Source organism: Eptesicus fuscus, chromosome 18 (genome assembly GCF_027574615.1).
Source record: "Eptesicus fuscus isolate TK198812 chromosome 18, DD_ASM_mEF_20220401, whole genome shotgun sequence".
Taxonomy (NCBI): Eukaryota; Metazoa; Chordata; class Mammalia; order Chiroptera; family Vespertilionidae; genus Eptesicus; species Eptesicus fuscus.
The window spans coordinates 2,681,768-2,702,905 of NC_072490.1; the positions used below are offsets into that span (position 1 = coordinate 2,681,768).

Consider the following 21,138-nt stretch of genomic DNA (forward strand, 5'->3'; position numbering starts at 1 on the left):
GGATCTTACTAACTTAGAGCAGGGAATGGTGGCCCCGGGGCCTGAACGGGTCCAACCATTGCATTACCCAGCAGCCAGTGCTTCGCCACACGTGGGGGGACTGCTATGGGAGGAGGGGAAGACCTGGACACTGAAGGGGAGACTAGGCTCCTGGAGCCTCTGAACCAAGCATTTCCTCCTCTGCCCCCTGCAGGTGGCTTGCTCACGCGGGATGAAGGCTGCATTAGAATTGTTTCTGTGCCGTGTGCGGTGTCCCTCAGGGCCTCCCGGGCTGTGTCCCTTGCATCTTGGTGTAACAGATCCCCAGGGTCATCAGCATGAAGCGGAACCTCCTCACGGCGAATGGCAGTTGGGGACAGCCCTGATACTGCGTTCAACCCAGGCACACGGAGCTCAGGCCTGTCCCAGCCGGTGAGGCCTCTGAGATGCACCGACCTGGTCCCACCTGGAGGAGTCAGTGGGTCACAGGTCACAGGTCACAGGTCCCAGCTCTGGTGAGAACGAGATAGGTGTTGAGACCGAGGTAATGGCAGGGGTACAGCTGAGTCTGGGGAATCCCAGCCATGCTCACGCTCACGTGGAGGGGAATCCGAGCCCACAATGTTCTCCAGGAGGAGATGGCAGAGCTGACTTAAAATAGCAGAGATGTTGGCCGCCTTTTCTCTGAGCTGAATAAACCTGCCCCTATGTTCAGGCCTTCCTGAGTTTAAGCCCTTTTCCCATTTCTTTCTCACCATTACGAGCAGGTTGTTACAATTTTGCAGAGGAAGAACCCACCTCAGGGAGGTTAAGTGATTTGCTCAAGGTCACACAGCATGTGAGAGGAGCTGGCCCCCCTCCACCCCCCACCCCACTCCCTGAGAAAGAACCCTTCACTCCTGGGAGGGATTTACAGCCCCTCCCAGACACTCCAAGTTCTCTCTCTCGATCTCAGAGTCTGTAAGTGGAGACCATTCTTCCTCCCCCACTCAGGAAAACAGGTACTGACCACCTGCTATATGGAAGGCATCATCCCTCGTCCCATATATATATGTATATATGTATATCTATGTATATATATATCATAGGAAAGTAGGGGTATTTACTTACTTCAGAGGTAAATGACTGTTATGCTGGTGATTTTCTGAGAGCAGATTCAAGAGAGAGAGAGAGAGAGAGAGAGATAGAGAGAGAGAGAGAGAGATCTTTGAATTATTTGATCTGGGTTTAAGTTCTGGCTCTACAGGAACTGGCTGTGAGATCTCATGTAACTCAACCTCTCTGAGCTTTAGTTTCTCTTTATACATTGAAGTAAAATTCATATAAAATTAACCATTTGAACACCTCACGGTACATTTATAATGTTATGCAACTACCATAGCTATCTAGTTGCAAGACATTTTTAAAAATATTTTTTTATTGATTTTAAAGAGGAAGGGAGAGGGATAGAGAGATGGAAACATGAATGATCAGAGAGAATCATTGATCAACTACCTCCTGCACTCCCCGACTGGGAATCGAGCTCATAACTCAGGCATGTGCCCTTGGCCGGAATTGAAAATGGGACCCTTCAGTCCACAGGCTGACGCTCTATCCACTGAGCCAAACCGGCTAGGGCCAAAACATTTTTTTTTTAATTTAAATTTTTTATTGTTGAAAGCAAAACATTTTTATCACCCCAAAATAAAACCATGAAGCCATTACTCTCTGTTGTCCATGCCCACCGCCCACCTCCTTCAGCCCCTGGCAAGCACCAACCTGCTTTCTGTCTCCATGGATTTGCCTATTCCAGATATTTCATATAAGTGGGATCATCCAACTGGAACATTTTGTGTCTGGCTTTTTTCCCTTAACATTGTTTTCAATATGTTGCTATATGTTGCCATATGTATCAGTACTTCATTCCTTTTTATGGCTAAATACCACATTTTATTGTGTGGCTAATACCACATTTTATTTATCCATTAATTTGTTGATGAACACGGGGTGTTTTATGTGTGTGTGTTTTCACCTTTTGACCATTGGGAATAATGCTACAATGAACATTGGTGTACAAATATCTGTTGAGCCCATGGTTTCAATTCTTTTGGTCATCTACCTGGGAGTGAAATTGCTGGGTCACATCATAATTCTGTTTAACTTTTTGAGGAACCACCAGTGTACATTCCCATCAGCAACATACAAGGGTTCCAGTTTCTCCATGTTCTCACTAACACTTGTAATTTTCTGTTTTTCTTTTATATTATTATTTATCACTAAAGACCTGGTGCACAAAGTTCGTGCACTGGAGGGGGTTCTCTCAGCCCGGCCTGTGCCCTCTCGCAGTTTGGGAGCCCTTGGGGGATGTCCGATTGCCAGCTTAGGCCCGCTCCCCGCCGTCAGTTGGACATCCTTAGTGCTGCCGCGGAGGCCACACAAAGAGGCCACAGCCGCTGCGCTCACCAGTTGTGAGCCCAGCTTCTGGCTGAGCAGCACTCCTGCATTGAGCGTCTGCCCCCTGGTGGTCAGTGCATATCATAGCGACCGGTCGTTCCGCCATTCAGTCGATTTGCATATTAGCCTTTTATTACGTAGGATTACATAGGATAGCCATCCTAATGGGTATGAAGTAGTATATCGTTATGGTTTTGACTTGCATTTTCCTAGTGATTAGCGATGTTGAGCATCTCTTGATGTGCTTATTGGCCATTTGTATATCTGCTTTGGGGAAATGTCTATTCAAGTCCTTTGCCCATTTTTGAATCAGGTTGTGGAGTTTTTTATTGTTAAATTGTGGGAGTTCTTTATATATTCCAGATATTAATCCCTTATCAGATATATGATTTACAAATATTTCTTCCATTCCGTGGGTTGCCATTTCACTTTGTCAGTAGTGTCAATGGATGCACAACAGTGTTTCATTTTCAAGAAGTCCGGTTTGTCTATGTTTTTCTTTTGTTGCTTGTGTCTTTGGTGTCATATCCAAGAAACCATGGCCAAATCCAATGTCATGAAACTTTGCCCTCTGTTTTCTTTTGAGAGTTTTATAGTTTGGAGTTTCACATTTATGTCTTTGCTACATTTTGAGTTAATTTTGTATATGGTGTAAGGTAAGGGTCTAGTTTCTTTTCTTTTTTTAAAATATTTTTTTTTATTTATTTCAGAGAGGAAGAAAGAAGGAGAGAGAGAGAAACATCAATGATGAGAGAGAATCATTCATTGGCTGCCTCCTGCACACTTCCCACTGGGATAAGCCCACAACCTGGGCATGTGCCCTGACCAGGAATTGAACTGTGACCTCTGGCTTCATAGGTCAACGCTCCATCACTGAGCCATGCTGGCCAGGCTCTTTTCTTTTTTCTTTTTTCTTTTTTTTAACGTGTGGCTATCCCAGCACCATTTGTTGAAAAGACTGTCCTTTCCCCATTGAATGATCTCAGCATCCTTGTCTAAAACCATTTGACTATGGTACTCGCTTTGGCAGCACACATACTAAAACTGGAAGGATGCAGAGAAGATTAGCACGGCCCCTGTGCAAGGATGACACGCAAATTCATGAAGCGTTCCATATTTTATTTTATTTTATTTTTATTTATTTTTTAAAATATATTTTATTGATTCTTTACAGAAAGGAAGGGAGAGGTATAGAGTCAGAAACATCGATGAGAGAGAAACATCAATCAGCTGCCTCCTGCACACTCCCTACTGGGTATGTGCCCGCAACGAAGGTACATGCCCCTGACCGGAATCGAACCCGGGACCCCCGAGTCCACGGACCGACGCTCTATCCACTGAGCGAAACCGGTCAGGGCAAAGCGTTCCATATTTTAAAAAATTAAAAAATAAAATAAAATCGTTTGACTATGTGTGTGAGGGTTTATTTCCGGGATCTCTGTTTGGTTCCATTGATTTACATGTCTATCTTTATGCCAGTACAATACTATTTTGATTACGGTAGCATTGTAAGCTTTGAAATCAGGAAGTGTGCATCCTCCAGCTTGGTTCTTCTTTTTCAAGATTGTTTTTAACTATTTGGGGTCCCTTGAGATTCCACATGAATTTTAGATTTTGGGATTTTTATACTTTGGCAAAAACATTATTGGGATTTGATAGGAATTGCATCAATCCTGCATATTGCTTTGGGCAGAATTGACATCTTAATCCATCAACACAGATGGCTTTCCATTCATTTGTATCTTTTTCATTTCTTTTAGCAACATTTTCTAGTTCTCAGTGTGCACGTCATTTTTTCTCTTTGGTTAAGTTTATTCCTAAGTAGTTTATTCTTTTTGATGCCAGTGTAAATGAAATTATTCTCTTAATTTCCTTTTTAGATTGCTCACTGTCGGTGTATAGAAACGCAACTAAGCTTTGTGTGTTGGTTTTGTATCCTGCAACTTCACTGAATTGATTTATTAGCTCTAACTTTATTGGGTGTGTGGAATCTTTAGAGTTTTCTACATTTAAGATTATGTCATCTGTGAACAAAAATAATTTTACTTCTTCCATTCCAATTTGGATATCTTTTCTTTTTCTTGCCTAATTTCTCTGGCTAGGACTTTCAGTTCCGTGTGGAATAGAAGTGTAAGAGTGGATCTCTTGTCTTATTCCTGGCCTTAGAGGAAAACGTTTCAGTTTTTTGTCATGTCATTGAATATGGTGTTAGCTATGGCTTCTCATAGAGGGCCTTTATCATGTTGGAGCAGTCTCCTATTTGTTGAGTGTCTTGTTTTTATCACAAAAGGGCCAATTTGGTTGCCTTTCATTGTTTTCTTGCCTAATTGCTCTGGCTAGAACTTCCAGTGTAATGTTAAATAGCAGTGGTGAAAGGGAATGTTAAATAGCAGTAGTAAAAGGCATCTTGGTCTCATTCCTGGTCTTAAGGAGAAAGCTTTCAAAACTTGCGATATTTCACCATTGAGTACAATGTTAGTTGTTGATTTTTTTGTTAATCTTTAATGATGTTAAGGAGGTTCCTTTTCTTTCTAGTGTGCTGTTGTTTTTTTTGTGTGTGTGTTTTTTTTTTAAATATATCTTTTATTGATTTCAGAGAGGAATGGAGAGGGAGAGAGAGAAAAACATCAATGATCAGAGAGAATCATTGATTGGCTGCCTCCTGCACGCCCCCTACTGGGATCAAGCCCCTGCAACCCAGGCATGTGCCTTTGACCGGAATTGAACCTGGGACCCTTCAGTCCGCAGGCTGACGCTCTATCCACTGGGCCAAACCCGGTAGGGCATGCTGAGTGTTTTTATCATGAAAGACAACCCTGCCTTAGCCGATTTGGCTCAGTGGATAGAGCATCAGGCCGAGGACTGAAGGGTCCCAGGTTCAATTCCGGTCAAGGACACATGCCTGGGTTGCGGGCTCAGTCCCCAGTAGGGGGCGTGCAGGAGGCAGCCAATCAATGATTCTCTCTCATCATTGATGTTTCTCTCTCTCTCCCTCTCCCTTCCTCTCTGCGGGGTTGGGGAGAGGGGAGAAGACAACCCTGCCTCTGGGAGTATCCATGTGAGAGGAGAGTGTGCATATCATCATGGCCCTGAAGCCCAGGGCCCCTCACATTTCTCTCAGCCCTAACAGGGTTGGTTAAATGGAGCCTGAGCCATTCAAACTTTTGGCTCTCAAGTGATCTAGGCGTGGTCCCTGACTGGGCTTTCAGGAGTTACCGTGAGAGTCCAGAAATGACCCATCCCGGCCTTCCCAGCTAACCCCGAAGCCCAGCCAGGACTACCTCTTTCTTTCCTACATCCCTGGCCGTTCCCACGCTGTTCTGCGCTTCAAGGCCTCCTTACCCTCAAACGCCTTTCTTTAGCAACACTTGTTCCGTTGCATAAGATGAAGTCCCTTGCCTGAGGGAGCAGAGAACCTCTGGAGGTTTTGGGCGCGCTGCTTTTTAACCCATGAGCCTGCCATTTCTGGGTGGTTACCAAAATGACTATAGCTGGGCGGGGCCCATTCCTTACTTCCAGAGGACAATCCACAGGGCAGTCCACGAGTGAGACACAGTGACGGACAGAAGCGAACCTTTCTGTGAAGTCTTTTCAGACCAGTGAGGACTGAGGAGCAAGCTAAGCCCTCCCGGGTCTCAGGAACCAAGGGACTAAGTGAGAATGGAACATTTGAGAACACCGAAAGCTATGATCCTTTTTGGTAGCACCTTCTGCAGATCTCTTTCCATTGCTCGTTTGGAACACTTGCCATTTTATATCTTAACTAGAGGCCCGGTGCATGGATTCATGCACACTGAAAGGAAATTAATTAGAAGGTGGCCAGTGGGGTGGGCCTGGGCGAGATGGGTGGGACACCCCCTGGAGCCAACCTCCCTCTGTCCCTCCCCGGCCAGCTGCACCTGGGGCTGCACCGGGGCTCAAAGGGCATCTGCAGAGTGAGCGGGTCCCTTTGGCAGGTGGGTCCCTCCGCCTGGCCTGCGGGGATCCGGCCAAAACCACAGTGCGACATCCCCCAGCGGTCCCGGAGTGCGAGAGGGCACTCTGCAAAGTTGCTGTCCCTCGGCAGCTCCTGCGTTGAGCATCTGCCTCCTAGTGGTCAGTGGGCGTCATACCTACCGGCCTGTCGGCGGGATGGCAGGTCACTTAGCCGATTATATATAATAGATTTGCTAGGTATGTCTGATGTCTAGAGGTGTGAAGGCCCAGAAGAAAAGGGAGGTGGGGAGAAGAAAGGAATTTTTTTAAGCCACTGATTTTATGAGGAAAGCAAAACCTTTTATAAAAAATCCGCTGTCAGAATGTTTTCTTCATCTGGCCAGTGTTCACTCAGAGGAGGAGGAGGAGAAGGAGGAGGAGGAGGAGGAGGAGGCGGAGAAGGAGGAGGAAGAGGAGGAAAACCTGGCCTGGTGGTGGAGACAAGCGGACTCAGTAAGCTCTTCTCCTTCCCTGGAGCCCACGTGGCAGCAATTGCCAACTTGAGGAAGCAGAACCTGCGCCCTTAGTCTCCCCTTACGTGTCAGTGATCAAGAAAGCTTTTCTTGTGCCGCTTCTTTTCCAGGGAATTCCGAAGACCGCTTCAGTCAACAGGAAACGGGACAGGGGCTGGGAAACCGGAGTTACGTGGTGCGACCCATTTCAGGGGCCCGAGGGCGGTGCTGGCCTCTGCAGGAAGCGATGGTGGCAGTAACCATTGGTAGCATCAGCAATGGCCTTGCCCCAACGCTGAGCCCCATTTCTCCACGCCAGGCACGTCCATCAACTCATTCAATCCTAAGGAGCCCTCAAGGTTACCCTCAAGGTCACCCCCAAGGGAGCCACGAGGAGGAACCGAGGCTCCACGTGAAGTATGGTAGCAATCATCTCAGGAAGAAACTGCTGTTTTGGATTCTGTACTCACTTAAAAGTTATTTTGATTTTCTGAACTTATGTATGATTGAATGCTCCCCTGATAGCGGTTTGAATATCCCATTGATTGTGATCTCACTGGTCATCCAAGCACATTCCTGGGACCCAAGACAGTTCAATTATCCTAAATTGCCTTAGTAGCTACAGATAGTGCATTCCTGTTGACTCAGTGATCCCAGAATCTGGACAGCACAATTATTCTAAATTGTCCAGGTGGTCCGTCCCAGATAATGTGTTTCTGTTGATTCAGTGATTCGTAGATACTTCAGATTACTAACTTGCTCAGTTTCACTTCTGTAAAATCCTGAAACAGGTTCCTCATTCCAGACCCAAAGATGTAATCGATACCTTTGTGATAGTCTGCCGATATAAGCCAGACGTGGCGAGCTGTTTGGGGCTTCGAGATTTGGAGCTTTAGCCCCTCTTATGCCACCTGCCTTTAATAAATGACTCCATAATTGGACTTTTTTGAGGCGTCCTTTGTAAGATGGGGGTTACACTACAACACGCGGAAGCGCCGAGTGGCCAGCGCGCCTCTCTGGTGGCTGGCGGGGTGCAAACCCTTTCCCTCGGACCGGCCCTGGACCATCCCCGGGGGCGGGAGGGCGGGGGGGATCCCGGCCCGGGATTGTGCGCCGCCCGCCCGCCCTCCCGACACGGGCATCTGTGGTTTAGACAGCGCTGTGCGGGGAGGGATCGCGGCTCCACTCAAGTGTCGGTGTGTAGAAATGCAACTAAGTGTGTTGGTTGTGTATCCTGCAACTTCGCTGAATTAATTTATTAGCTCTACCTTTTTTCGTGTGTGGAATCTTGAGAGATTTCTACATGTAAGAGAGTATGTCACCTGGGAACAGAAATCATTTTACGTCTTCCTTTCCAATTTGGATCTTTTCTTTCTTTTTCTTGCCTGAGTTCTCTTGGCCACTCGGCAGGTCTAGCCTTGTGGACAGTTTGGGAACACACACTTCTACTTCCATCACCTAATTTTCACCATTCCCGGCGCGAGGGTAGGACGGCCGCCGCCCGCTCCCGGCGGAACGTTCCTCTCGGCGGCGTGTGTTCCCGGCCGGGCAGCCGGGCGCGCGGGCCTCGGGGGGGGGACGCTTTCAGGCGCGGACCGCGAGCGGAGGCTGCGAGCGCCGCCGCCACCAGAGAAGCCAGGCGCTCGGCCGGAGCCAGTGCGCGGCGCCCGGGCCTGGCCGGCTGCTTCCCGCCTCGGCCGCCACCCCCGCCCCTGCCGCCCGGACCCCGCCGAGGCGGGCGCCGCGGAACGCGAGGCGCGAGGCCCTGCCCGGCCCGGCGCGGCCCGGAGCCGCGGCGCCGGAGGTGAGTGCCGCTGCCGGCCCCGCTCCCCGCTCGGCCGCCGGGACCCGCAACAATGGGGCCCGGAGGGGACCCGGCCCGGGCCCGGCGCCCGGCGGCCTGGGACAGCCAGCCAGCCGGTCCCGGCGGCCCGGGCCTTGGGGCGCTGGGTCCGACCCGGGAAACTCCGGGGCCGGAGGCTGGGGGGGACCTTCGCTTCGCCCCGGGCCCGGCGGCTGGATGTTCGGGGTTTGTAGCGGGGGAGGGAGGCACAGGGGCGCGGAGGCTTAGCCCCGGCGGCGCTCGCTCCCAGCGCCCGGGGCAGACGCCCTGGAGGCCGGCCATTGTGGGGCGAACGCGGGGTTCGCGTTCGGAATTCCGGGGCCCTCTGGGGGCGCGGACCCCGAGGCGCGGCGCGTCCGTCTCCCCCGCCCCCGCTCCCCGAGGTCGGGAAACTTGGCCGAGCGGGGTCTGCGGGGAGGAGAGGCGCGGAGAGTTCAGCTTCCCCGAGGTTACCGGCGGTTAGTTCCTGGAAAGGCCGAGCCCCGCTGGGCCCCGGGGGTTGAGCCAAGAGCTGGAGAGCCAAGAGCTGGATTCTCCCTCCGCGGCCCGGGGGCAGCCCGTCGTTGCCTGGTCCCCAGGCGGGGGGTGTCGTAGGAGGGTCCCTGGCGCTGGCGTGTGGGCTCCCTGGGCGTCAGGGTGAGGCTGCGGGCGGGGAGGCGGGGGGCTGCTGAGATTGGAGCCTTGGCTCCGGGTGGGCCCTGGCGGCGCGGGCCGGGAGCGGCACGCGGGAGGCGCACGGAGGCTGACCTCTGGCTGCGGGGGCGCGGGCGACTCCGGCCTGTGAGCCTCCATCCCCGTGCGGCTGGCGGACGGGGCGGGCTGCGCTGGGTGATGGGCTGCGAGGGGCGTCTGGGGGTTTGAAGGAGTTTGCTCCCGAGGAGAGCACCGTGCGGCCCACCCCCTCTTACCCCGGGCCCGGATGGGAGCGATCGCGGACGGGTTCGGAGCCAAGCACGTCTTCGGGGCGTGTGGGTTCAGAGCTCTCCTCCGCGCCTGTCTTGTCCTCCTTTGTGTGTGAATCGTGACTCATACTTGCTTTGCAGCCCTGTGGCTGTGGTTTGTAACGATAGGCAAACGTAGACCCCCCCCAGTATATGTACATTCTAGGGAGGTTTGTGTGTGTTTTTTTCAGTCCAGTTTTTAGAAATCTCAATCTAGGCTTGTTTTCACTTCGGTGTCATGGCTTCCTGTGGGCAGCTCCGGAGAGGGATGTGAAAACTTGAGCAGTTTATGTTAAAAGTTCTTGTATGGGTCCCATATGCGGTGACGGAAGGAGACTTGACAGGTGGTGAACACGCCATGCCATAGACAGAGGATTCGTTACAGAACTGGACACTTGAAACCTATGTAGTCTTATTCACCGATGTCGCCCAATTAATTCAATAAAAATTTTTTTAATTCTTTATAGCCCTACACTCATGGAACTTTACTTTTTCTTATGAAGTCATTATGTTGAACCTGTTAGATCTTTTTTAAAAAAATTGATTTCAGAGAGAGGGATAGAAATATCCATGATGAGAATCATTGATCCGCTGCCTCCTGCACGCCCCCTACTGGGGATCAATCTGGAAACCTCGGCCTGTGCCCTGTCTGGGAATGGAACTGTGACCGCCTGGTTCAATGGACAGCACTCACCCACTGAGCCACACCAGCCGGGCGAATTTGTTAAGTCTTGACTGTCAGCTCTCACAGGACTTCATCCTCCCTGGAAGAGTCACCTGTGTTCAGTGAATTTAGTCCGTAAAGGGTGTCTCTTCTTCATCACTGAGTGTGCAAACTCCAGTTGGCAGGCCAGCAGCTGTGCACAGCGCTCTGGAGGGAGTCTTCATGCAGAAGTTGGTGTCTTGTCCATGGATGAGATGGCAACCCCCACGTGGAAAAAACAGGATCAGAATCACAGCACTGCGAGCTTATTTAGTGCTAGGAGGTACTGCTAGCTGGAGTCTAGTATACTCGGACATTCTCAGGGGAGATGTGAGGTAATTTTGGCTGTTTGTAGTTACATTGGTAGTTCTGGGGATTGTTTTCCCCTTAATTAAAAAAAAAAAGCATGTTCCTTCAATTGTATTCTTTTTTAAAAAAATATATATTTTATTGATTTTTTTACAGAGAGGAAGGAGAGGGATAGAGAGTTAGAAACATCGATGAGAAAGAAACATCGATTCAGCTGCCTCTTGCACACTCCCTACTGGGGATGTGCCCGAAACCAAGGTACATGCCCTTGACCGGAATCGAACCGGGACCCTTCAGTCCGCAGGCCTAGGCTCTATCCACTGAGCCAAACCGGTTAGGGCCCATTGTATTCTTTGTCTCTCTGAAATTTTCTGTCTTAAGAAATTCATTCTTTCATAAACCAATATCTGTTGAGTTATGCCAGGCACTGGGGTGGGCACCTTCACAATGGTGATATTTTTGACATTTTAATAGTAGTAGTTCTTAGTTCAGAAGTGGCTGTAGGTCTCAGAAGGAAGAAGCGATTCAGGTATATCAAGCTTCTGATCAGTAAAGCCGGTGAATAAGGTTTTTATAAAGGATTGACTTTGATGAGTGACATTGATTATCTTCATATATTTCCATAGAAAAGATTAGCTATAATGTGTTCACTTGGCATGGGATTGTTTTTGCACTGTTTTATTTAAGTCCACCTGGGAACTTAGTGCTCCTGTGGACAGACCACCAGGTAAACATTTTGTTTCGGTGTGTCTGGATGAGGATGATGTACAGATACTGTGTGTGTGTGCTCAGGTTCCCCAGAAGCCGGCCCACTTTCCTTCCCACTGGGGTTTTGGGAGCACCAAGGCGTCGCTCACCCCATTGTCTGGTTCACTGTATGTAGGCTGGGAGTTTGCTGATCACTTGGAGTGCTGGCCCCTAGAACAGGAAGAATAAGATTGAGGTAAGACACTCTTTTTGAAATCGCCTCTTAATTTGTACTGCATAAAATAGAATGTAAATTATATTTGAATAGTTTTTTTGCTTTAATTGTAATCTCTATTCTGATTTAGTAAAATGGAATTTTGTCCTTTGCTCTCTTTAACTCTCTCCTCTATATTTGGCCAAAAATAAATGAAGTAATTTAAAATGAAAGCAATTAGATAAATACATTCTTTTAAAAATATATATGATTTTATTGATTTTACAGAGAGGAAGGGAGGGGGGAAAGAGAGAGAGAAACATTGATATGAGAGAGAAACAGATTGGGTTGCCTCCCACAGGCCCCCTACTGGGGATTGAGCCTGCAACCTTGGCATGTGCCCTGACCAGGAATTGAACCGGCGACCCCTTGGTGCATGGGACAGCTTTCAACAAGTTGAACCACACTGGCCAGGGCAATAAATACATTCTTTGAAATATCTCTAAGAAAATAAAAACTGGTTTATTTATTTAGCTTTCTGGTTTATTTATTGCTTTGAAGGCAAAGTGATTACTCAAGGAAATGATTTGTCTATGTCTATCTCTTGCTCAAATGGATGAACTTGAGAAACTTCTTGAAAGAAGGCTTAGAGGTTTTATTTTATTAGGAAACTTCTAAGGTGCTTAGTACAGTGGGAAGACCATGGTCTTTGGAGTTATCCACCTCTAACTCTTGCTTGCTTTTTGAACTGGGTAAGCTGGTAACCTCTCTCAGCCTTGTTTTTTATTTATTGTTTTCTCATCTGTAAAATGGGGCTAATATAACCTTCTCTGTAGGTTGTGGTGAGGACTGGAGATGAGGGCCTGGGGCTTCGTGGGGGTCAGGGCTTGCTGCTAGGAGTTACTGTAGCGAGTGATTGATAGGGGCACTGTTCTCAGTGGTCCTAGTAGTAGGAGTGTAGCTGAGTCCTGTACATGGATGAGGGGCTCAGTTTCCTTGTCTGGTGAGGGAGGCAGCCTACTGTGTTCACCCGTTGGCACCCTGGGCAGGTGAGAGAATTGTCAAGGTACACGGTGGGCAAGAGTCCACACTATAAAGTCCAGGGTTATTCCTGGCACTGGGAGGTTTTTTTCCTGGAAGTTCCTATGGAAAAGCCAGACGTAACTGTTTGGCATGTCCTTGTTTGGGGAACAGTGGGCATTCCCATTGGCAGAGTGCGAGGGTATGCCAAGCAGCATTGTGTCTGTGTGGCCCCTATTTTGGATGTTTCTCTAGCTTCTATTGCCATCAGAGACTTGACTTTAGTCTTTTTGCCTGGAGGGTGCCACATGTTGGAAAGTCTCCAGATGTCGTCTTTCTCTAATTTGAGCTACTTTGATAGAATCTAGCACTCTGTTCAGAAATATTTTTGATGAACAGAAGGTTCACAGTTTTGTTATAGACTTGTTCAGGTTTATTTTTTCCCTGTGAGAGGGGGGAAAAAAGGCAAGAGAAAAATAAGGGATTCAAAATAACTGGCTCTAAATCTCTTCTAGTCTTCCTCAGTCAAATCAGCCTCTGTACTAGGTGGTCTTTAACTCCAGTTAAAAGTAAATATTCCTCTGGCCTTGAAATACTGTGAACATATAGCTCCTCGTGTGTCTCTATGTCAGCATCTCACAAGGACCTTTATGACCTGGCCTCTTTGGTGTCTTCTGGTCTGGTCCCTCCTCAGCCACAATTCCTCTGGCCCTTAAGGCTCCACAGTAAACTCCTGGAAGGTCCCAGCATGCCCGTCTGACTCAGGCTTGAATTGACCGGGACTTCAGGCACTACCATCTCCTCAAAGCCTCCCTTGCTTCTTTTCAGACTAAGCTGAAAACCTCTCCTTTGTGGTCGGTCAGCTTTTTTTCATAATCACACTATACTCTTAACTTGTAGTATTTTTATGTTTTCCATGCCTAGGTTGTGACCTACTTGAGGGCAGGACTTTGTCTTATTTATTTTCATATCCAGTGCCTAACCACTTCTGACACAGAGTAGCTGCTCAGTGAATGTTGGTTGTTGAACAGATGAAAGACCGCAGCACAGGAAATGGCAGGAGGTCATCCCTGCGGAGCTGGTGGTCTAATGGCAGTTCTGATTGCATGGCCGTGTCTGATCTTCGTATTCCCAAAGACAGCGTTCCTCTGCCTTCCTGTCTCCAGGTGCTAAAAGCAGTATTTAATTGGCTGGGAAAATGTATTGCTCATTTCATAGGTCCATGGTTTTGAGGCCAGGGGCTATTCCTTGCCCTCTGGGTCTTGCAGAAGTTCCCTTTGGAAGAGAATGTAGCAGTTCTTCATTGGCGTCATCCAGATCTTCCACTGCTTCCTCATTTGCGCACTTCGTCCTCGTGTGAAGACGAGGGACTACGTCAGTTTGGGCCACAAGGTCTCCAGACAAACACTGGCCAGCCCTGGAGTGCGTAGTGGATTCAACACTAGGATGTTGCGACTTTTGTCGGCTGATGGACCTTTTGGAGACTCATCTGAGTTCACTGTCGTCGTATTCAGGATACTATAAGATTATTTGCCCAAACTTTATTTAGGAATTTGAACTTATTACTAGTTTTTTTGCTCAGCCTAATATTGTGCTAACTCTGAAACTGGTATATTCTGTTAGGAGGCTGTGTGTTCTGAGTTATTAACCTAGAAGTTCTGGAATTATGCCAGTTCTTTTTTTTTAAAAAAAATATATTTTATTGATTTTTCACAGAGAGGAAGAGAGAGGGATAGAGAGTTAGAAACATCGATGAGAGAGAAACATCGATCAGCTGCCTCCTGCACACTCCCCACTGGGGATGTGCCCGCAACCAAGGTACATGCCCTTGACCGCAATCGAACCCGGGACCCTTCAGTCCGCAGGCCGACGCTCTATCCACTGAGCCAAACCGGTTTCGGCTGCCAGTTCTTAGTGGTAAATAACTTGAGAGAATATACTACCTAAATTATTTTGATTTCATTTTTATGGTTGATCAGACCACATAGAAATTCCACTGAAGGCCAGATGTGAGGAAACTTAACAAAGCTACATAGTGTATTCCGTCATGCAGATGACAAACGTAACAGGCTGAGGAGAGGAAAGCATGACAGTAACTGTAGTTGCATTAAAGATAAACACTGACATGAGATAAAAGGACACAGACAAAGCGTAAGGCACTTTAAATGTGGCAGGCAACTGTTAACTGAAGTCTTTTTGCCAGCAGTGTTGAGATGTTGAGAAGGAAGTTGTTACAGTATAAATTAGAAGCAATAAAAACATGGACAACTTTAGTCAGCTTAGGCACATTGGAGGTATTAGCACCCAGTTAAGGTTTTAGAGCACCATCGATGAGAGTTATACATAAGCAGAAATATCTATAAGGAAAATAATCCGTAATTCAGTGTGTCATTGTTTTTTTGTGTTTTTTTTTTTAATATATTGATTTTTTACAGAGAGGAAGAGAGATGGATAGAGAGTTAGAAACATCAATGAGAGAGAAACATCGATCAGCTGCCTCTTGCACACCCCCTACTGGGGATGTGCCCGCAACCAAGGTACATGCCCTTGACCGGAATCGAACCTGGGACCCTTGAGTCCGAAGGCCGACGCTCTATCCACTGAGCCAAACCGGTTTCAGCTCAGTGTCTCATTGTTAACTACTATTAAGAATTTGGTCTGCATTTATCCACATTTCCCCCCCACTGTGTATGCTAACGTGTGTGTGTGTGTGTGTGTGTGTGTGTGTGTGTGTGTGTGTGTGCGGGGGGGGGGGGGGAGAGAGATCCTCTTTGCAGAAATGGAAATCACCTTGTATCTACTCCTATGTAACTTGCTTCCCCACCCCCCTTGCCCCCCACTTAATGCTTTTGTATTTTCCCAAGTTTAGGACATATATCAATCATATCTTTTTTTAAAAAATCCTATCTTTTAATAGTTACATAGTATTACATTGTGTGCTTGCATAAATTTTTTTAGTCCCTAGTGATAGACATTTGTTTTATTTGTAGTTACAAGCATCCTTGAAGATATGTATCTTTGCATACCTCTTTTTATACATTGTATACCTATTTTTACACTTTGTATACATACTTAGAATAAAATCCTGCAACTGGAATTTCTGTGTCAAGGATTATGCTGTGGACAATGGGATGTCTTGGTTGCCAGCAGTTTGCGCTGCCTCACTTGAGTTGAGCTCTCTCTGCCCCTCAGATTCCCATTTCCTACAGCAGGTTTAAAAGTTTGCTAGATATTACCCAATAATTAGTGTATCGATTTATATTTCTCCTCTAGCACCGAACATTATCAATATTTTTAATCTTTGCCAATTTGAAGCATAGATAACTAATAACTTACATTTCCTCGTTGAGGAGGATGAGCATTTGTCGTGTTTATTTCATGTATACTAGTATTAATTGATTGGTCAATTGATTGGTTAATCAGTTTCTCCTTCTAGCTTCTTTCTATCCTCCTTCCCTCCCCCTTTTTTTTTTTTTTTTCTTCCCTCCCCTTTTTGTTTTTACCTGCATACAAGGGAGAACCAGAGTGACTGCTGGCTCTGGGCCTCCTGTGCTGCCTGGCCCCGCCTTCCTCTCCCTGTCTCTTTTACCTAAAATGCGCTTTTACTGCCATTTTCTTACCACCTGCTTTATGTCTCTTGATTCTTTGTGGTCTGGTTTCTGGTCCTATTTTTCTCCTGCACACCATCTCTGAGGTGAATTCCTTGTTGTCTGGACAAAGATTGTTTTCCTTGATGTTTTTTTCTCCCTTGGTTTGACCAACTCCCCACTCCCTACCATCTCTGCAGCGAGGGAAGCTGCACATGAGTAGACTTATTATTATGGACAATTTCAAACACATACAACAGTAGGGAGTATAGTATCATGAGCCCCATGGACCCAATTTCCACAATTATCAACATTTCCCCAATTTTTTTCTTTCAATTATCCTCCCCACTTATTAAAAAATGTCTTATTGGCTAACCTCAGCCATTGTCACTTAGTGTGTGTGTCTAATAAAAACATTTTTTTTTCCTTAAACATTTATCTTGCTATTTTCTACCCTAGTAAAAATTAACAATGTTTCCTTAATAGTGAGGACCTGATTTGCAGTCCTAGCTCTGATACTGCTCTTTAACTTGGGCAGGCAGCTCAGAGCTTGTTTTCTCATCTTGACATGTAGGGAGGAGAGTCACGGTGATGCTGCCTCGCAGGGTTGTGAGTCTACCTTATTTACTCGCACATAAAGAGCTTAGCGAAGTAGTTCACCTAAATGGGGCTCAAACGTTTTTTGGGGGTCTTTGTCTCCATCCATCCATTCATCCACCCACCCAGCAGATATTATTGAACATGTATGTGTTCGCTAAAGAGGAGGCAGTCAAGACAGCCTTGGTTTCGGGCTCAGTCCCTAGCCCTGGGGGAGGTGTGTGCGGGGGCCACTAATCAATGTATCTCTCTCACATAAATGTTTCTCTCTCTCTGTCTCTCCCCTTCCCTTCCACTCTAAAAAAAAAAATAAGAAAATAGCCCAGCCAGTGTGGCTCAGTGATTGAGCGATGACCTATGAACCAGGAGGTCACAATTCGATTCTCAGTCAAGGCACATGCCTGGGTGTGGGCTTGATCCGAAGTGTGGGGCGTGCAGGAGGCAGCATATCAGTGATTCTCTCTCATCATTGATGTTTCTGTCTTTCTCCCTCTCCCTTCCTCTCTCAAATCAATAAAAATATATCTTTTTAAAAAAGTCAATGGAAAAATGTGCTCGGGTGAGGATTAACAAACAAACAAAAAACCAAGGAGACACTGACCTTCACTTCTAGGATTCTGCATTATGGTGATTCTCTGCCTGCCTCCTAACTGCGCCTTTCTACAACCTCTCCCCTGACCGGGAATTGAACCCGAAACACTTTAATGTATGGAACAGCACTCCAGCCACTGAGCCCCGTGAAATGCCCACCAGCTGTGAGAAGATGGTTTCAGAAATGTGGAACCACAGCACCGTTCTGCTCCCCAAACAAGTTTCTGATGCTACATCCCTGCTTGCGATCCTTTAGCGATTCCTCCTGTTGGGGGCACGTGGACTGTGGGAGGATTGCGTGGACATATTAAGTCAGCTCTTGAGCTCAGCAGAGAAAGGCTCAGTGACATATAGTTATGTCTGCCGGGCAGACAGGAAAAGTGGTGCCAACTGCCACGTATTTGCCAATCCTTGTATAGAGCAAAGTTCAGACTCCTTAGCAAGGTCCTCGGGGCACTGCTGGATCAAGATCTGGCCCATCTACTTCCCATCTCTTGCAGTCGGTTTCCCATTGACTCCCTGGCCTCTGGTCCCACAGAACTGACTTCCGCATGAGTCCTCCCTCTCCCGGGTGGCGACATCGCGCTCTCCTGAAGGAAAGCTGTTTGTCCTGTGACAGTCAGGCCTACCGCCGCCTCTGGGAAGCCTTCACCAGCCTTTTCAGGCAAAATTATTTCCTCTGTCCCATAGAGTCGTAGTTTAACTTTCTCTTTCCTTCCTTATGAAATATAATTCACTTACCATACATTTCACCATTTTGAAGTGTTCAATTCTTTAAAAAAAAAAATCTTCCCCTGAAATTTGCTCTGCTGTCTCCGTGTTCTCAGAAAGGCTCTTCCTTCCCTGGCAGGTCAGAGCCGCCTTGGCAGAGTCATCTGTTTCACATGTCGGTGGCTGTGTTCATGAACGTCACCGGGTGTGTTTGGCATGCTCTGCTTAGGGCAAATTTGAATTCACCAGTTGACCCAAACGGTGCCTCAGCCCAGATTCCTTCATGAGAGACTGTGACCTTGTCTCGTCTGTGAGTCTGGGGACTCGCTTTTCATCTACTGACTCTGCAGTGGCTATTTCAGATTGTGTATTAAAAGCTTGATTTAATAAAAAAAAAAAAAAAAAAAAACTTGATTTAGCCGAAACCGGTTTGGCTCAGTGGATAGAGCGTCGGCCTTCGGACTCAAGGGTCTCAGGTTCGATTCCGGTCAAGGGCATGTACCTTGGTTGCGGGCACATCACCAGTAGGAGGTGTGCAAGAGGCAGCTGATCGATGTTTCTCTCTCATTGATGTTTCTAGCTCTCTATCCCTCTCTCTTCCTGTCTGTAAAAAATCAATAAAATATATATATTTTAAAAAACTTGATTTATTTTATTTTTTGATCTTTTTTTTTTTTTTAAATCAAAACCATGTGCGCTATGGCAGCATCTTACAGAACAATTCCACTTCAAGGGCATTTTAGCAAGTTTTTGTCCCTTGAAGATTCACTTCTCTAGCTATTTCATAAGTAAAAGTGGCAGATAATGCCTTGTGAAGTATCCTAATGACACATTCCTTATGAGAAATCGGATCTGAAACAGCAGCATCAACAAAGTAGCCTGTTGAAGTGGGAACTGTTACTCTTCCACATGGAATGTGTTTAAACTTTGTCTCTGCTGATGCTCTTCCTTCCCCGGGCGATGTCCCCAGCTGCCTTCCTCATAATGAGTCTGAATCTTAATGTGGGCAGAGCACTTGGTTCTTATTGCTTCCATAAACCTTATCTCTGGCGTAAGAGGAGAATATCTGTGTCCCAGATACTTTTCATTTAGTAACTTTGGTGTCTTACACTCGCTTAACTCCTGCCCCGCCCGACTGCTTCAGACCTGAACCCATCCGTTCCAGAGCCCTACTTGGTTCCCTTCCGGACTACCGGGGGGCCCTTCAGCGTGGGCTGGCTGTGGGCTCTTGCCGCTGGACTGTTTTCTCCACTCATTGTTTGTAGGCTTGGTTTATCCAGTTTTGTCTGGGAGGAATGCCTGTTTTCTGGGCTTGGGGCCAAGTTTTTACTTAACTTTTGAGTAAAACTGTACAGTATCCCAGTTGCTGTCTCCAGAGATGAGCTCCCCAAAACCGGTTTTATTTGTTTAGAAACCAGATAGCGCATAATATGGTGAAAGTTGTTACACACATACTGGAAATAAAAACAAGCTCTCCCCAAGCAGAGCCTCAGTTGTCTGAGAGCGAGCATGCTGATGTGCTGGGTGTCGGCTCCCAGGTTCCAGACGGGCTGGAGCTGTGAGAAGGCTTAGTGCTTTCCTGAGAGACATTGTAAAGTAAGTTTCACATCCATGTGGGACTTGTTTGCGTTGTGCTACGTTACTGCGTGCTTATTATGTTGCCGGGTCATAGGTTGCGTGAACCCTCACAACCCCTGAAGTGTAGGTGTCAGTACCCAGAGGAGGAGGAGGCAAGCAGTTTGCTCCAGTTCAGTGGAGCCCTTAACCTGGGCCCTCTGATGCCAAAGAGCTCCCACTCGTGACCTCCCCGCTGTCTCTCAGCAGTGCGGCAGGAGGTGGCAGCAGCTCCAAGGCCCCGGAGGGGGACCTGGAAGAGAAACCACGTGTCTTTTTCTCATGGCCGCTAGGAGAGCAGCACTTCACGGCCCTGATATTTTACTCCTACATTCGCAAACCCGGCCTTTCCTCGGGCTTGTTCACTGGCTGCTGTTCCGTCTCCTCTATTCCATCTGCGTCATGCCTCAGAGCACGCTTTCCTTCCAGACTATGTTTTCAATACTTACAACGTGCTGAACACTGAGCTGTGTACCGTCCTAGTACAGCTTACACTTCTACTCACGTACCGCCTGCTCCTCTTCATAGAAGCAGGTAGGGGACCTCCGTTTTACAGGTGAGGACGCCGGCTGGGAGAGGTTAAGTGACTTGCCCACGTTACATTGAGAAAGGAGCTGGAGTCTGTTTACCGTGTGAGACAGCATATAGCTGTGGTGCAGCGTGATCTTTATGAAAGACAGGTCTGACCGTGTCACTCCTGATCCTCCTCGTAGGCAAAGGCCAGCCTCCCCAGCTGTATCAGGGTGCTCCCTGACCTTGGCCTGTGACTTCTCCAGGCTTATCTTCTCCTCTTCCCGACACTGGTCCTTTAGGCCGCAGTAATACAGACATCTTGGGTTTCCTTGAGCACATTCTGCTCTTTCTTGTCTCTGAAACATTGTTTATAGAGTTCTCCGTCTTCGAACTCTTCCACAGTCCGCAGCTAGTCTCCTGTCATCGTCCCCCCCGCCAATTACCTCTGTTCAACTCTTTCTTCAAAACTCACTTTGGACTGCACTCCTCTTTTTTTATTGATTTCAGAGAGGAAGGGAGAGAGAGAGAAACATCAGTGATGAGAGAGAATCATTGATCGGCTATCTCCTGCATGCCCCCTGCTGGGGATCGAGCCTGCAACCAGCACATGTGCCTTGACCGGAATCGAACCCGGGACCTTTCAGTCCACAGGCTGGCACTCCATCCACTGAGCCAGCTAGGGCTGAACTCCTCTTAATGCTTGACCTGACCTGTTTGCTCTTTACCTTTGTGTTCCCAGTAGAAGGTAGCTGTTGAATAAGTTTTTGTTGAGCTGAATATTTGGAGCTGTGATTCTACTAGTAGATGGAGACGTTCCAAAGACCACCAAATCTTCCACAGTTGATGAGCTGTTTTGTCAATTTTAATAACTTGTAGGTATGAGTCAATTTCTGACGTGAGTGATGTAACTTATTAAAAACAGCCTGAATTTTTTTTCTGATTTTGGCACTTGAAATGTTGGAGCTCTCT

At 47.4% G+C, this 21,138-nt stretch overlaps 1 protein-coding gene, 1 long non-coding RNA gene and 1 other non-coding gene across 3 annotated transcripts in view; all 3 read left to right on the forward strand.

Moving 5' to 3' along the window:
• The first annotated feature begins 3,426 nt into the window (after positions 1 to 3,426).
• Positions 3,427 to 3,533, forward strand: LOC114228626 (U6 spliceosomal RNA). The gene has a single exon (XR_003614756.2). It is a non-coding gene; the product is annotated as a U6 spliceosomal RNA (small nuclear RNA).
• A 3,249-nt stretch (positions 3,534 to 6,782) lies between these two features.
• On the forward strand, positions 6,783 to 7,780 carry LOC129152176 (uncharacterized). Its single transcript, XR_008558916.1, has 2 exons — positions 6,783 to 6,840; positions 6,971 to 7,780. It is a non-coding gene; the product is annotated as an uncharacterized LOC129152176 (long non-coding RNA).
• Positions 7,781 to 8,445: 665 nt separating this feature from the next.
• The window catches only part of RAD54L2 (RAD54 like 2), a 50,135-nt gene continuing 37,442 nt past the window's right edge, over positions 8,446 to 21,138 (forward strand). The window contains exons 1-2 of the mRNA XM_054729492.1: positions 8,446 to 8,643; positions 11,519 to 11,578. The gene's annotated coding sequence lies outside the window, so the exon portion shown is untranslated. The remainder of the gene's footprint in view (positions 8,644 to 11,518; positions 11,579 to 21,138) is intronic.